Below are 12,621 nucleotides of genomic sequence, written 5' to 3'. Positions count from 1 at the left end.
TGCATGGTGACCAATTCGAACTTTTTTTTTCTGATATAAATACGTTATTTCCAATCATTTTGAAGATAGAAACTTTTTTTTTTCCAGAAGAAACCGCAACATCGGAAAAAGAACAATGCTTTTCATCTTTTGTTCCATTTTATAAAGAATGCAATTAATAATTGTATCTTATATAAAACTAAATTCTAAGTTGAAAAATGTCACATTAATGTAAAAAAAAATATGTATTTTATACGGTCAGATAAAAAAGGCTGAAATACACAAAATGCAAACATTTACAATTTCAGAATTAGTAATAACTGCAAACAATATTCTACAGTAGATACAAGAGTAAACTATATTTAGTACAGAATGTAGACAATTTAATTACTGTAGTTCTAAAAAGAAAAAAAGAAAACAAAAACAAAATGCAACAAGTGGAACATAAAAGACAATTGATACTGTAAAAACGGTTTAATAAAATGTTAAAAAATGAGAATTTGTTATTTGGATATTTAAACTAACGGCATTACTAGGCAGGGGAGATTTAGCACTAGGCTATCCTTGGCTATAGTCTAGAGGCCGCATAAAAATGGGCACTAAAGGGCCAGAAATGAGAAAGCTTAATAATGATGATGATGATCAAAATAATAATAATAATAATAATAATAATAATAATCATCATCATCATAATTTTTAGTTGGTTATTTAACAACGCTGTATCAACTACGAGGTTATTTAGCGTCCATGAGATTGGTGATAGCGAAATGAGGCCGAGGATTCGCCATAGATTACCTGGCATTCACCTTACGGTTGGGGAAAACCTCGGAAAAAACCCAACCAGGTAATCAGCCCAAGCGGGGATCGAACCCGCGCCCGAGCGCAGCTCCAGACCGAAACCGACTAAGCCATGCCGGTGGCAACAACAACAACAACAACAACAACAACAATAATAATAATAATAATAATCATCATCATCATCATCAGTAATCATATACATTATAAAAAATCAGGGAAAGAGCGCCCAGAAACGCGCTTAGTATAAAACATTCAATTTCCCAACATTAACACATTTTTACTTACGATACCTGAGCATTTTTAGTACCCATTAGTGTACATAGTCCACATTTTTCGCGATTAATGTGAAATGCAATCTTTTGATAATGCAAAAGATTAACAATTTTGTACCATCTTTCCAATGTAACAAAACTATTATTATTGCCAAAAAAGTATGCACTACATTTCACCACTGATTAAAGTATTCTACATATTTTAATCCGTAGTAGCATTTTTGATTTGCTGTCTCAGGAACCTCACTTGACCTTTTCGTTTACGGAACTAAGTTCATAATACAGGTACGAAACATTAATCAAAAAGTATATGAGATGTGCAGTTTGTTAAATTGCACAATATTTTCCATCTTAAAAAAGTCGATGTGCTTAAGCTCATGAATGGCCAATTGCTGGCCTCATGTCCACATGGCTCAACAGAAAGATCATTCAACCAGTATAGTGGTAACGTGTAGTTAGCAAAATGATCCCTCCTCTGACTGTTATATTTCGTTTGCAAAACTGGATTTTGATATTCACTGTAGCTCTCCATATTCATCACGATGTTAGATGGGTATTGGTTCCTACTTACATTAAGTTGCGTGTTATAATTTCGTACTGTATTAATAGTCCACACCTGTGGAGTAACGGCTAGCGCGTCTGGCCGTGAAACCTGGTGGCCCGGGTTCGATTCCCGGTCGGGACAAGTTACCTGACAGGTTTTTTCCGGGGTTTTCCCTCAACTCAATATGAGCAAATACTGAGTAACTATCGGTGCTGGACCCCGGACTCATTTCACCAGCAATATCACCTTCATCTCATTCAGACGCTAAATAACCTAAGATGTTGATAAAGCGATGTAAAATAACCGACTAAAATAAAAAAAAAAATAGTTTAATAAATGAACCTAAATCTGTTGGGGTTGGGATTTCTACTTATAAAGTGGAAGTTGAAACAATACTACTACAAGTTACAATAATAATAGTTAATAACTATTATGCGCAAATATATTATCTTACTGTACAAATAACATGAAAGAATTGTAGATACTCTGCACAGACGGATCCAAGTTTCACTAACATTGACGAAATATAGCATGCATCATTAGCAAGTACACATATTTCTCAAAGGGCTGTAAGCAATCACGGAAATGAAATCAGTCACGTGAATTCTGTTTCTTGTGATAACTCCAACGAGTAGCAAATCTTTTCTTCATTCTCTGATTTTTCATTTAAAATAAGGGTAGATCCATTGGCGCCGTTAGCTATAGGGTATATATATTTGAGGGGGGGGGGGAAGAAAAATCTAAAAGCTTTGGAGTAGGCCTATATAAAGTTTTAAAGTGTTATTTATGTATATCTGTACTATTGACTGAATAATAAAACCCATGTTATTAAACATTATGCCAGCAGATTAATAATAATTATTACACAATTAGGACAAATAATTGGGAGGGGATCACGTCCCCCTGCTAACAGCGTTCCTGGGTAGATCTAATCTTCAATATTTTATGAGCTTTTTGTAATTACTCGTATCCATTTACTCTTTTCACCTGCGATAGAAAATGTCAAATAAAAAAAAAAAAAAAACAAAAAAGAAAAAAAAACACTCTCTCTCTCTCTCTCTCTCTCTCTCTACATTATCGATTCTTTCCATCAATCATCATTTCCATGTGTCCTTTTATGTCAGTTTTGTCGCGCCTATAATTTTTAAACTACATCAATGAAGTAAACGGCGATCGACAGACGAAGAATCAATGTATCCAATGTGACCTTAGTTGAAGCGGGTGATTGTATCTAGCGATGCGCAGGACAGGGCAATTTGAGACACGAATTGACGGGTCGCGCGGCAGTCGAGGCAGTGTAACTCGAAAATGAGAAGCGATAGAACGTTCGAAGTGGTGTCAAACGATTCGTAACGAACTAGGCTACAATCTCAGTTGGGCAACAGTCAACAAGCCAAATTGAAGGAAAAAAATCTGGAGTGATGTTGAGTGAAGAGAGCAAATTCACTATGTCGAGGAACATTCAGTGCAAATGATAGCGGGCGTATAAGCAACGGATAGCAAAAGATAGAGCACGATGGTTACTATATCAACAGAGATGTTTACTCTCAACGCATACAAGATTGCAACTTCGAGGAGTCCCAGCACAGCAAATATATATCGGGTTTTTAGGGTATCTGGAAAGAAGAGATGTTGTTTGTCACTGCTGACGTTTAACTTAACAGGAGTTCTATCAGCGACATATTCGGCTATGTCTCAATACAGCGAACCCCGATTTTTTTACAAGATAAAAATTGTTAGATAACTTATTTTACTTGAAGTGTTAAAATAATGGAATTTTCCTCACGTGTTGCATTCGGTTGTCAAAATCCAGAAATTATATAAAAATAACAATTCATAATGTCCTTTTAGGGCTTTGACGCCACTGATGTAAGAAACTGTCATAAGAATATTAATTACAGTATTACCAATAATTTAATGATGAGATATTACATGAGGAGAAACTAAGATTATTAACTTAATATAGATTATTTTTTTGCGTTTTTATTTATGTGTTCTCAATTATTTTATTTCATAAATATTCTATTAATATTTACATGAAGCTATTTTTGTAAAACATTTTTCGTAGTTAACACTCAAGTTATTTTAGCAAATATTTATTATTATTAATAATTTATTTAAAATTGACCTTTAATATTTGTGTTATAATAGGTTCATTATAATTAAGGCGACTTATACGTTAAATAGACATTATAAAAAATCAAATAAAAAGTCTCTCTCTTTTTTATGTGAACTGTCTAAGTTCGAGGTAAAAAATTGTAACATTTTGACATGAAAGGTTTACTCTGACGTCGCTAGTGGTACCACAGAAACAAGTGTACGATGAACTTCGTGCCTCGTGATTATCCCGCAGTCTGTCTCGCTTCATTCTCTATTTAATTTGTCTCAAGGCTTTAAATATAAGTCATGGAAATATTGTATTGGGTATATGGGTTATGTACTTATACATGAATATCAAATAAAATATACGACAGTGTTGAAGAAAGTATATAGCGCATTGTATTGTATTACATTAATTCGTGTACAGACGTTATGGCTACGAAAAGTTTCCATGCATACATATCAGACCTTCTTTAACCCACCAAAGGAACAAAATTTATCTTTTGTACGGCCATATTTTTATTTCGTCTGGTTTCAGTTGTGTATCACAGCTATCAAAACAAAACACAAAGTATGATTTTAAATTTAAATTTTTAATGGTAGACATATGATCTGAAAAGGAGACAGAATCACAATGACTGGGCATAATTAAAAGGGCTGTTAATTTAAAAATTCTGTCAAAAAGTGAATACTTTTTGTCAATTTAATTACTTTCCGTAGGTCTTGTATGTATATTGATCAATGGTAGAATGCCTACCCCTTCCCCTAGCACTTTGTCCACAATTTGGTCCACTTGGATTCGAACCCAGGTTACTAGCATGGAAAGCCAATCCTCTAGCAACCTGGCTAATGGTGCGCCTCATTTTCTCTATGTATGAAGATAGATAAGTATTATTGATTTTAATATACTTCTAATAAATTGGTAATCCCAATAAAATGAAAATTCAAAATTTCAGATATATTTCAAATTTATAGTGCTGTAATTTTTTTTATTAAGTAAAAAGCAACTTGAGGTAAAATAAGCATTCAAAGGGTTGTATTGAATGATAATGGCCAGTGCAATGTTTTTTGAATATGTAACATTAAGAGATACGAAAAAATAAACACATATTTATATGGTCTATCTGTAATTCTTCAGAAAAGAACATAAAATTTTCATCATAATCTTTCACGATTGTAGACTGGTAGTCCTTTTCAGCACAAAGAATGAATCATCAGACATTTTAATGGTCCTTCTAGTCTTCTCTTTTCCCTGGGTCGAAAATTCGAAACTACTGTAGAAGACAAAAAAAAAGGTACCTATATAAAAATGTTTTGTTTTATTTATTCTCACGTATAAGTCCACTTACCGAACAGATTTCAATAAAAGAATTAAGTAAAAGATTAGTCAAAATAAATTCGTGATTCTTTTAAACTACAAATGTTTCACATTCTACTTGACTTTATTGCAGTGGCTTCTAAGTTTCAAATGATTCTTAAGTTAATTGACAATACAGGAATGACAAAGCTTTCTTTGCATTCATAACAGAGAAGTTACAATACTTTTTTTTTTTACCAAATGAACTAATACTGCTTTGAAATAGAGGTTCTATCCTAATAGCCAAACTTCTTCAATGATTGCAGAGCATTTAGCAGAATCAAAACATATTCATGCTGAGAAAAAGACAAATAAAAACCTACTTCAAAAATATTTACAAAAAAATACAATTCAACAGGAAAGAATATTCGCGGAAATCGTACATGATGAGGGGAGGATGGGAATCTTTCTGCATGTAGATTATGGGTACATCATTCATGAGTAAGGATGATATAAATGTAAATCCTACAGATGCCTTCTAGACTGAGGGAAACCACAAAGATGACTCACGCAGATCCCTAAATGTCACCATATATCACAGATCCCCTCGAATGCCACTTAAATGGCCTCCAAATGATGACATGACTATTCCTCAAATACTAGTCCGTCTCGCCACAAGGCGTCCATCATCTAGCACTAGGAACACTTCCAGATGCCAATGAGCACTGCCCACTGAGCATCTCCATCTGGCACTGGTGTACAATCATGAGCATTTTACAAGAGACAGTGTAGTCTGGCTGATCATCTCCATCTGGTACTATCACCAAAGCTCCTACATCTTACTCTGAAACTATATTTTTTTATGATACCATGTGAAGAGAAGGATGAAATAGTGTTTGGTGGAATTAAATTTGGGGCATTCTGCACGATGTGGGCACATTAGCCAATGACTAGTAACAGGAGATCAAGGACTGTGACAAAATTAGAGTGGGTTAGATGTGGGAATAGATAAGTGACAGAGGTTGAGGACTGTGAAAAAGTTTGAATGAACCAGACGAAGGATAACTAAGTTACAAAAGGTCGAGGACTGTGACAAGGTTAGAATGGTTTAGATGAGGAGATAGCTAAATGATAAGAGACTGAAGACTATGACAAATTCTGAGTGGGTTAGATGAAGAGATAGGTAAGTGACAGTAAGTCGATGCCTGTAACAAAATTAAAGTGGTTTTAAGTAAAAGGTTAGATAAGTGACATGAGACTGAGGACTGTGACAAATTTTGAGTGGCTTAGATGAACAGATAGCTAAATGACAGGGTTAGAGTGGTGTAGGTGAAATGATAGCGAAGTAACATAACTTATAGATCATACTGCATTGTCACTGTTTCTTATTCTTCGACCTACTCTAGTAATGAAAAGAAAAATATCATTATACTCTATAAATTATCATATTTTAAACATCATGCCACTAAGAAACATGCTTTTAGGCAATTTTTTCATCCAAAAACACCATGTCTATCTCGTGCTGAATCCCCAAAATCTGTAGCAGTGTTGGAAACAACAGAATTCATGGAAAGAACTTTAATTCCAACCATGCTCAAAATGAATAAAACTTCAGACAGCACAGCGAATCGAACCTGAGTCTGCGAAATAACAAATGCATGTCCTTACTGTGGAAACCATGCTGAAATAATCAATTTTAAATAAAAATAAAAGTAAACTTCGATTTGACAGTACATAATTATGGCCGCCGATGAACCACTTCTGCATTTTCTCTCCGGACCAATAATATAGTGCCATTAAGTGGCACCGGCAGCCATAATTATGTACCATAAAGACCAAATTTATAAAAAAGAACGTTAAGTCTCGAATGTTATGGTTTTCAAGAAATTCTTTTTCATAATTTTCACCCTTTACCATCAATGACTGAACTTTTTGGGCTGTTCTGTCTTCAATTTAGTGACAATCATGAACCGACATTAGATGGTCACAAGCAGTAGAATTTCTTACTCATGTATTAGGCATGGCGCAAGGTCTGGACTTTGAGACAACACAGAACAAGCACAAGACAAGCTACACACCCAGTCATGACTCCCAGCTGAGTCCGACAGATCTGTAAATGTAAATGCTAGGTCTACTGCTTGAATCACATCATAGGTGTAGCCAGAACTTTTTATACCAGTATGCCAAAAGTAAGTCAACATTCCTTCTCACTATAATAATCAGATGTAATTATTTATTTTATTGTGTTTTAACCCCTTACCACGTGGAACAGTCTTGCTCACACCAGTTTAATATTCAAATAACTTAAGTAGTTCTTTCTTTCTCAACTGATGTCACATATTGTCAAATCCAATTCTTGACTGTGTGCCATATCTGTCCCAGTATGCAGTTTGAAATATTATACTGGTATGCTTATGGATATAAAACCGGTAGACCTATGTGCCATATCTGTCCTAGAATGCGGTAAGGGGTTAAGTGTATGAAAAAGTAAGGAAAATGTAGCTATGTTAATTAATTTTGTTATTCTATTTGTTCATACAATTTTAGAATTAAGCTACAGATAACAAAATTTTAGAATGTAGGCTATGATGTTGAAAAATGGAATAAAATCATTTTAACACATTTTTTAAAACAAATGACCAGTATGTGAAGCTTTATTATTAGTTTTAAAACAACATGCGTCTCTCAAAGGGTAAACTTTTGTTGAGGTAATGTTATTAGGATATGCACATGCACAGTTGGCACCCACTGCAGCTACGCCTATGAACACAATGTAACTTAAATCACTGCATACTGTTTGTTCTTTAACATAGTTCTCTGCTTATTTATGCTTGTCTATCCATCTATTATATTCGAACTCCAAACGGAAAGCTTCAACAGCAGAAAAACGAATCAACAGAACAGACTGACTGAAAAAGGATTAATGGATGAGATGTTATGCAAAGCACCACGCTATTAATGTTATTCTTTCAACATCACCAACAGTTGGTATAATGTGTCAACTCTTCCAACACCTTTCAAACGTTTGACAGGATTTTTCTCTTGAAGGAATATTCAACTTAAATGCCTTACATACAAATAAAATAGATTATACAAGTTTCGCGAATAAGATGTTAATATAAAATCAACAGTGTATGTACGGTAACATACAATTGGAGAATTTGTATGAAATTGGTACCAGCAACTTTGATTTTGTGTTGAAAAAGAAAGAGTATTTTTAAACAAAGTGGTTAAATGGATGTGGTTACATTTTCAGTAATTTTTTATTTTCGGAGTAATCTGTGGAATAAGTATAGCCAATGCCAATTTTAATTTTGAGAAAGAAGACCTTACTTTCAATATTAGCCTACGTCATGAAAGATTCACATATTTTAACGTTAATTAATTTTAATTTTATATGCATTTTTTCCATTCTGTGTTCGGAAAACTATTATATTCACTTCATAACGTGAAAACGTTATACAGTTAAATCATTCCAGTGGCCATCATTCCTTAAATGCGTAGGTACACATTTTAGCATGTACAGTAAAAACAAAAGTATCACGCATTAACTTTGCACTATCCTGATAGTTTTATTTCGAAGTTACGTTCACGTTCTATTTCAAATCAGAGGTTATGTAGCAGCAAATTAAAAAATATATATATTGATATATGAAAGAAGGGAGGATATGAGCGAAAAGAGTCATTGACATATTTTTTGGTATAATATTAGTAATACCTTCGAAGATTTACGAAAAAATGTACAGATAGTCTGTCATTCGACTGAGATACCATCCAAGGAGCTCAAATATGGGAGGTGGGCGCCGCGACGTTCGTCACGATTCATCAGAATGAACACCAACAGCAGTCTACTACGTTACTACTTACTATTACATGGAGAACATCATGGTCTGCGAAAGCCATGAGACTTTCTATGTAAATTTAAATTTGATTACAGTGATATATTACGATGAATGAGCACATTTATGCTTACCAATAATTAAAATTCTTCTAATTTCCTTGTAGAGTCAGCAGCATTGGAACGCGGACATTTGACATCACAGTTTTTTTCTCCCCCCCTCCAAGTTTTCAATTATAGTGACGTTATTGTCTTTTTATATAACTGTATTTTTGTAATATATGTATTTGTTCTTGTCACACTGTTACTACATACACCACCTCAATGAGAAAATAGGCTATTCTGCCAAGGGCAGGGTGGTTTTTTTCTGCGCAATACCCGAAACACACTACTATTCGAGGTCAATGAAACGTTATTTGTACATATAACTTCAATATTTACGTGCCAATTGTGCAATACAGTTCACTGATGTTAACAGCACGCATAAAACATATGACATTAATAAACTAAATAAGAAAATCACTTCACACTAAAAACTTACGCATTACCAGACGGAAAATGTGGTCTGGCAAAAATCAATAATTCACTATAACAAAATATGTCTTTAACCTTTTCGATAACATCAAAATCTTACACACATCGAAACCATTGTTCTAGAAGTTACAGACACCAGCAAACATAGCTGTCTACTTATTACATTGCAATTTTTATAACCACACCAAGTAATGATATACGCATCAGCATCCATCTTGGAAAAGGTCATGTGTGTATGGTCAGTAGAGTTGTAAACAACTTTTACGCATGCGCCTACTACCTACGACTGGAAACGAGCGCGCTGATCACGTGATCACTTGCCACCATCACCATTGTTGAAATTCATTCAAGTAATATTCATCTTCTCACGGGAGGGGACATCAGCGCGGGTCATCCAAAAATTATCACATTACTCAGAGTCTTGTGCAATGTTCCTAACAGATTGAGAGAGACGTTTCCAGACCATACGCATTGAGATATTTTTAACGGTATATATTGAATGAATGCATAAATAAGGATACGCGACTTTGACGTCTTTGTTTATAACACGAAAATGAAGTACAATATTAGTAAACGCTGGCCAAAAGCTTTCTGAATTAAAATGCGGGGGGACGCGGGAGACTCATATAAAACAAAACAGACAAGCAAACAAATAAATACAATAACTATTTTCAGGATTTTAACATCTAATCGAAATAAATAAATAAATAAATAAATAAATAAATAAATAAATAGGATCTTGATCTAACCTCTTCACAAATTTTATCGGACTCTTAAGAGATCTCATTTTAGCAAAGCCTTAAAAATATACGGTACAATATCAGAAGCATTTCAGTGTGACGGTAACTTAATCAGTTAATTTTGTACATTATTACACAAACGAAGCTTTTTTCGAAGAAATGGCAAAGGAATATTTTTTTCGGCTTATTCTTCGCGTTGATATATTACTACTCATACGTTCAATACCCAATAGTTTTACCATAAATGGGAGTCAAACTTCAGACAATTTTTTTTTCGGCTAAACCGTTATTCAAATGCCAAAATGACATTTGACTTTTTGGTTACTTACAATGCAGTTATACCCCTTTCACCCTGTCTAACGTAGACTATAATATAAACATTAAAGAAATATTTAATAGTATAATTACTTATAATTTTGTCCCTTTCATAATATTTAATAATTTCATATTTTTAAATATAAATAACAAATGAAATCGTAATAATATAGTGACTGTGAGGCCGTGTCTCAAAACTCAAGTCCATACTACACACTAGTGACTAGCAACTAGATGACTTGTGAACTACGCACTAGGGAGCTTTGGACATGTATGCTTGAAACATGGCCTTCTTCATAGATTATTTTTCTAAAAACCATGACATTACGGTGCAGCACTAAATTAAGAAGGCAGTGTCCTAATGCAGTTTCATTACGAGTTATATGGAAAAGATAAGGGCTTAATATATTACAGTAATGATTAAAACATTCTACAGAAGGTACTAACAATATCAGTGTTCAAAGTTAACGCGTTATTCTAAATTATATGTACATTATTTTACTTCCAAAGCATTTTCAGATTTCATAACCCCATTTGCTGATGAGGTATCCATGTTTGTTTAGTGAACAAGTCAACAATCAAGCAAGCATTTTCGTTGACTAGCTACTACGGACTTGATTGCTATGGACTATGTAGCTTTGGATCATGACTTCAGACGTCACATCCGGCTGTTTAGTCAACAATCTAGTTCACTTCAGCTGAAAATGTAGCTTTGAGACACGGCCTGAGTATGGCAATCCACTGCTTTGTTGAATTTAAACCAACTACTATATTAATGGGCTATGTTTGGTTTACTAGCGTCGAAGAAAAATTTTATCACTGAACCAATTTGGAAGTAAATATAATGAAAATACTGCAAGATATTTTGGAGGCTGTAGAATACATTTTTACATAAAATATGTGATGATTACTATTACAAAAGGTAGAGGGACGGTAGAAATTATTCTAATAGGGTTGTAGCTGTCATTCATTGTCAATTTAAACGATATTGTTCTCTTAACATTCACCAATAAACATGGTCTACACTATTAAAGAGCGGATAGAATTAATCTTGAGGAGGACGGAGCTGTAGATTTTTTAGGTTAATTTACAATTAATTTCTTTAATGTGGAACGTTTAAGTGTGCACCTACATGCTACATGCTTATCTTGCTTCTTGGGAGCGCGCTAATGCAGACTGCAAAATATCATTGCTCCTTATCTGCAGCGGGCCGATGCAACCCGCAATATATAATTACGGAAAAAATAAATGAAGCTTGAATATAATATTACAATACTAGCAATTTATGGTATAAGCACAGTCTAGTATATACAGTCGCGAAGCTCAATACGTAGTAAATATGCAAACATTAGATAGTTGCTCACCACAAGGATCGCTAATATCGCCTAATTACAGGCAATGCAAAATAGAACCGTCACAGTCTATCGTTTCGAGCACCCTCAAAACTCAAGCTTCATGACTGTATACAGTAGACTGTGGTATAAGGTAGTAAACTTAGATTTTATCCGCTAATGGAAAGTTTAACGCCCGCGGCGAACCCAAGGATGATAATTTCCACGAGCACATAAAATCAGTTTACTCTCGTGTGTTATACAATATTTTATCCATTACTAGTACCTAAATTTAATTTTAAATTGTACGCCTTTTCTTTGTATTGTGTTGTTGGTGAAGAAGTTAAAAATGAATGAATGTAAGGGTTTTATTGTTGCTAATGTGTTGGTTGTCAAGGAGAGAGTGATTTAAATCATTATTACGAATTAAAAACTTTTTAATTCAATGCTGTGAATAAAACCATTGTTTAGGTTGCTAAGGTCGGTGAAATAAAGAGCAGTTTAGGTAACAATAATGGATAAAGGATGTTTATTATTGGCTTCAACAACGAATTCTGTAGGTTCTTTGTTTTATGATTATGCTAAGATTTTTCTCATCAAGCGGTGATCTAAGATTATTTGAAATTGCACAACCACAAACTACATAAACGTTACACGCAATTATAGCGATTCTAGCAATCCCATGCCATTTTTATCAAATTATACAAAACGCGGTAAACCAGGGTACGAATTAACGGGGGAGGGGATGGGGGGATTCCCCCCCCGTTGGAAAGTTATCTCCCTCTCATAAATTCATATTAACATCCCTACCAGGGATAACTTCTATTCCCCTCACAAAATATAATTGTTTTAATACGATTAGGCCTATATGTA

The 12,621-nt window shown here is 34.1% G+C and overlaps 1 protein-coding gene across 12 annotated transcripts in view; it reads right to left on the bottom strand.

The window, feature by feature from the left end:
* Positions 1-9,600, bottom strand: part of chico (insulin receptor substrate 1 chico) — an 80,652-nt gene extending 71,052 nt beyond the window's left edge. For all 12 annotated transcript variants that reach the window (XM_069843889.1, XM_069843887.1, XM_069843890.1 and 9 more), the window contains exon 1: positions 8,964-9,600. The gene's annotated coding sequence lies outside the window, so the exon portion shown is untranslated. The remainder of the gene's footprint in view (positions 1-8,963) is intronic.
* Between the last annotated feature and the right edge of the window lie 3,021 nt (positions 9,601-12,621).

The sequence above is a fragment of the Periplaneta americana genome, chromosome 13 (genome assembly GCF_040183065.1).
Source record: "Periplaneta americana isolate PAMFEO1 chromosome 13, P.americana_PAMFEO1_priV1, whole genome shotgun sequence".
In the NCBI taxonomy this organism is placed as follows: domain Eukaryota; kingdom Metazoa; phylum Arthropoda; class Insecta; order Blattodea; family Blattidae; genus Periplaneta; species Periplaneta americana.
This window is presented reverse-complemented; position numbering and strand designations above follow the sequence as displayed.